Here is a 6,169-nt window from a genome sequence, read left to right as displayed (position 1 = left end):
ATCTTTAGTAGTTTATTAATATTTATTTAGTGTTAACCAAATTTATAACCTTTATAATAAATTATTTATAACTCCCTTTTAAAGAATCATTTCAAATCATTTCCAATTTCATAATGTTGTTTATGTACATAAATAAAATAAATATTAAATGGTCAAAGATAACTTTGTTATATGGAAGAGAATTAGGGTCAAGTTTTTGGGGGAAAACAAAAGCTGGAATTCTGATATTAAGGTCAAAACTTTGAGAAGAAAGTCAGAAATCTGGCTTTTTTCTTCTCAGATTTCTGACTTTTTGTCATTTAAATTCAAGTCATATTTCAGTGACTTTGTAAGAAATATGGAGTTGCGAGAATGTCAAAGATCTGAGATTAAAGGCACAATTGTAAGGGGAAAAGTTGGATTTTTGAACTCGGAATTATTATTTTTTTCTCAGAATTTTGGCTTTTTGCTAAAGTTAATTTCAAGACATATTTCAGTGACTTGTTTGCAGAATTCTGAGTTGGGTTTTTTCCTCAGAATTTTGAGATTCTCACAATTCTGGGGAAAAAATGTAATCTAAGAATTTCGTCATTTTTTTCTCAGATTTCAGATTTTTTTTGTTATATTTAAATTCAAGTAGTATTTTAGTGACTTTTTGTAAGAATTCTGGCACTTTTGTCTCAGAATTTTGAGCAATTAATGTCAGAATTCTGAGGGAAAAGAATTGGAATTTTCAATCTCAGAATTCTGGCTTTTCCTCCCAGAATTTTGACATTTTGTCAAATTTAATTTTAAAGTCATATTTTCAGTGACCTCTCAGGATTTTTTCATATTTCAGAATTCTGAGTTGTGAGAATTGTGAGAATCTCAAGTCTCAAATTAAAGTTGTAGAATTTCGTCTTTTTTTTCTCAGATTTCAGATTTTTGACATATTTAAATTCAAGTCATATTTCAGTGACTGTTTGTAAGAATTCTGAATCTTGAGCAATTAAGCCAGAATTCTGAGGGGAAAAATTTGGAAATTTTAATCTCAGAATTCCGACTTTTCCTCAGGATTTTGACTTTTTGTCATATTTGTTGTTTTTTCCCCCCAAATTGTGAGAATCTCAAAAGTCTCAGATTAAAGTCACAAGTCTGAGGAAATAAGTCGGAATTTTCATCTCAGAATTCTGTTGTTTCTCTCCGAATTTTGACATTTTGCCGTATTTCATTTTACGTCACATTTCAGTGAGTTTTTTTTTTTTTTGTTGTTTTTTCAGAATTGTAAGACTCAAAATTCTGAGGGAAAAATTTTAATCATAGAATTAATTTACTTTGTCATGTTTCAGTTTAAAATTCTGCCTTTTTTTCCCCTCAGAATTCCAGTTTATTTTGTATTCAAAATAATGTTCACATGTGGCCCTAATCCTCTCCTGTGTTTATAACACTGTGTACAGTCTGAAGTGTGAGTGAGTGCCACAGATTTCACTTACACTCACGTTACTGCCTGTTAAAGGCCCTTATGTATGAAAAAAAAAGATATATTAAAGCTTTTAGTGGCACAGCACAAATGTACATGTAATTACACTATTAACACACACTCACTCACACACACGTGGACTATGATGTTAGAGCTTTTAATCAGAGGGTAAATGCATGTGATGTAGTGGGAATGAGGTGAGTTACAGGTCCATCATGTTGGACGCTGTGGTGGAAACGTTGGTCACAGAGTGAATGTGTAGCGCACACGCACACACACACACACACACAGACACACACAGAGTTTAGAACGAGGGCATTGTTTTAAGACACAGTTTAAAAGTCACGTCACTCGTTTACGATGCGGTGTTTCAGCCTCAGTGTGGTTTTCACCAACGCTCGTGTCGTCGTCTCGCCAGCTCCTGCCGAGCGCCAATCGATAACCCCCCCCCCACACACACACACACACACACCCCCATCATCGTCTTACAGCGTTCATTCCATTCTTGGAATCGCATCATTTCTGGCCTCTGATGTGGTTCACGTTTATCGACCCAAACTAGTTTGGAACGTCTTTGTTGTTTTGGGCTTGTGTTTTTTTATTGTTATTATTTGAATCATTATTTTTGTCATCTTATCTGTTTGCTGATACTTTGCCTTTCACTTTTTTTTTTATTTTCACCAAATTGCCAATTACAAAATCCAGACCAGATTGCTGTGAAGTCTTTGTCCTGAAAATGATGCAGGTTGTAATCATCAGGAAAACCACACTTTTCTTTTTGTCGTTTTCGTCTTCTTCTTCTTCTTCTTCTTCTTCTTTTTTAATCCAGTGTATTGAAGGATGTTTGAGAAATGGAAAAAGCAGAGACAAAGTGAACCATTCATTTTGATACGGGCAATAATTTTTCAGTCACTGCAGTGCCTTTTTTTTTTAATGCAATTTTTCACTTGATAAAATACTCTTATTCTTTCTTGTGCTTACAAAAAAACAACCTGCTCTTAAATTGTGTAAATACTTATTTGCTCTTGTATAATGTGTCATTTGCCACCTTCTTCTACTAGAACTTTGTAATAAATGAAGCCTTTTATAAATGGAGCAGTTGTCACTGGACTCATTTGAAGTGATTTTATATTTATGTTTAATGGTGATCAGTCAATACAGAGTAATGTTTGTTTTTTTTTTGAAGATACTGGCACCAGAAATGTTTAAAAATCATCATTATGATGTAAAATAAGTGCCAAATAATGTTGAAAATCAACTTGTTGCTGTTTCATTATTAAATGAATGGATTTCAAACTTATGTCCATATGCAGCCATGCACAAAATATAAACATTTGACTCTAATTGATGAAAATTGGCAGAGTATACAGTAGAGCAACACCAGCCTGAGTCTGAGCAGTGTGTGCGAGTGACCAGCAGAGGGCAGAGCAGTACAGTACAAGTGTGTCCAGCACTGCTCATCCACTTTTATATTAAAGAATTAATAAATAAAAAATAATAACAATAGATCATCCCGTTAAAGAATTGACAGAGAAACAAAAACACTGTCAAAAATGATCTTTAAGCCAAAATTGAGCTCATCACAACATAAAATATCAACATTTTGAGACGAATCCTTTAAAGAAATGCATTTCAGAACATTCTTCCTGTATCAGACGTTTTGTGGAGATAAAAATAAAAAAATGTGATTTTAAAACTGAAACAAAAGAAAGTGTCAAAGTTGTGAAAACTTCTCAGATTTTTCAGCAAAGTCCTTTTCCTGCATTAATTCAGTGCATTGTTATGTAAATCAATCCAATCGTCACACAACAAGGTGGAAAAAACTTTCAACAGAGCTGCAACAGGAGCTGCTTTAAAGGGACTCATTTCCAGCTCCTGTTTTTAGTCGTATTGCAAATCTAACAAGGCTCAAGTGCCAGAGGAAGAAATAATAAACCAGACATGAGTCGTCCAAGTGTTTCCCCCCCCCACCACCTCTCCACCTCTCCACCAGCAGCAGAGAGAGAGAGAGGGAAAGAAAGAGAGAGGCCGAGACAGAGGATGATAGCATTACTCACAATCCATTACCACTCCCTGGAGGCGCTCTGCATACAGAGAGATGGAAGAAAAGAGGGAGGGAGGGAAGTGTGAGGTACACAGAGAGAGAGAAAGAGAGAGGTTTGGTTTTTGAGGGTGTTTGTTTGCTGGAGGGCCGGCGGTAAAGCAATATGAAACTTGATTAGTCCTTTTCAATAAGTGTCTGCTGAGCTCCCCCCCAGGTTGATCATTATCTGGCCATAATAATGGACCGTTCTGGGAAAAAAAGAGAAAGAAAAAAGTACAGACGACGTCCAAACAGAAAGAAAAATCCTTGTTCACGCTCTGAAACACGAGATAATGACGGAGTGACTGATGGTGGAGAATGTTTCTGTTTTTTTTTTTTACTTTATTTGACTTTTTAAATCATTCATGGTTTTATTTTATTTTTGTTACAGTGCTTTTGCTATTGCTGTGCAATACAACATATCCTTTTTTTTTTTAAGTTATACACATATAGGACTTCACTTTATCATAGGCATCATTGTGCCAGAGTTTCACTCACTTCTGGATCCATAATGAATGGAATTAATATGAAGCCTTAGGAATTGTTTCAGGAGAAATGATGCAGATCTCCTCTCTTAGGTCTGTGTGGTTCTTTCCTCCTCACACAATCTTTTTCAAAGCCCCGACTCAAGACGAGCCAAAAACATTGAAGTATTCACTCGTCTGTCAAGCTTGAAACAAAGAATAACTTCACAGGGTTCTCCGAACAAGACCTAATGTTACGACTTCATCCTTCAGTCTTCTGCCCTTAATACAAAAACCCAGACATGAAAGTATTTTACTTGTGCTTTATTTTGAATCCTTTTTCTCCATGACAGTGGCCTCACCTCCAGTCTCTGTTTCAGTGCCATCTGTTCTCCTGCTGCTGGAGTTTCACCCTCATCCATCTGGTACCTTAAAAACCACATGTGTCTGCATGTGTGTTAGGGACCACCACGTTGGTCCACTAGACCAAATATTACAGCAAGTGCTTTGATTCTGGAGGTTGTGACAGTGGCATGGTTTCAAATGTGCAAAATGCTAAATTTAAGCCTGATTTTCTCTAATATACACATATATATACAGTACATGTGTATATATACATACAGTATATATATATACTGTATGTATATATATGTCATGGCATGTCATTCAGGAAATTAATTTAAGATTATATTGAATGAAAGTTTGAAGATATATATGAAGTCTAATATATAACCCTTATATATATATATACATGTATATTGTTCTAAACTATGACTTTTTTGTCACATTTTGGACGACATACTATACTATGACTTTTTTGACTGATTTTGGACGACATACTATACTATGACTTTTTTGACTGATTTTGGACGACATACTATAGTATGACTTTTTTGACTGATTTTGGACGACATACAATACTATGACTTTTTTGTCACATTTTGGACGACATACTATACTATGACTTTTTTGACTGATTTTGGACGACATACTATACTATGACTTTTTTGACTGATTTTGGACGACATACAATACTATGACTTTTTTGTCACATTTTGGACGACATACTATACTATGACTTTTTTGACTGATTTTGGACGACATACTATACTATGACTTTTTTGACTGATTTTGGACGACATACTATACTATGACTTTTTTGACTGATTTTGGACGACATACAATACTATGACTTTTTTGTCACATTTTGGACGACATACTATACTATGACTTTTTTGACTGATTTTGGACGACATACTATACTATGACTTTTTTGTCACATTGTGGACGACATACTATACTATGACTTTTTTGACTGATTTTGGACGACATACTATACTATGACTTTTTTGTCTCATTTTGGACGACATACTATACTATGACTTTTTTGACTGATTTTGGACGACATACTATACTATGACTTTTTTGACTGATTTTGGACGACATACTATAGTATGACTTTTTTGACTGATTTTGGACGACATACAATACTATGACTTTTTTGTCACATTTTGGACGACATACTATACTATGACTTTTTTGACTGATTTTGGACGACATACTATACTATGACTTTTTTGACTGATTTTGGACGACATACAATACTATGACTTTTTTGTCACATTTTGGACGACATACTATACTATGACTTTTTTGACTGATTTTGGACGACATACTATACTATGACTTTTTTGACTGATTTTGGACGACATACTATACTATGACTTTTTTGACTGATTTTGGACGACATACAATACTATGACTTTTTTGTCACATTTTGGACGACATACTATACTATGACTTTTTTGACTGATTTTGGACGACATACTATACTATGACTTTTTTGTCACATTGTGGACGACATACTATACTATGACTTTTTTGACTGATTTTGGACGACATACTATACTATGACTTTTTGTCTCATTTTGGACGACATACTATACTATGACTTTTTTGTCACATTTTGGACGACATACTATACTATGACTTTTTTGTCACATTTTGGACGACATACTATACTATGACTTTATTGAGCAATTTTGGACGACATACAATACTATGACTTTATTGAGCAATTTTGGACGACATACTATACTATGACTTTTTTGTCATATTTTGGACAACATACTATACTATGACTTTTTTGAGCAATTTTGGACGACATACTACAATATGACTTTT

This window comes from Solea solea, chromosome 13, assembly GCF_958295425.1.
Source record: "Solea solea chromosome 13, fSolSol10.1, whole genome shotgun sequence".
Taxonomy (NCBI): domain Eukaryota; kingdom Metazoa; phylum Chordata; class Actinopteri; order Pleuronectiformes; family Soleidae; genus Solea; species Solea solea.
This window is presented reverse-complemented; position numbering follows the sequence as displayed.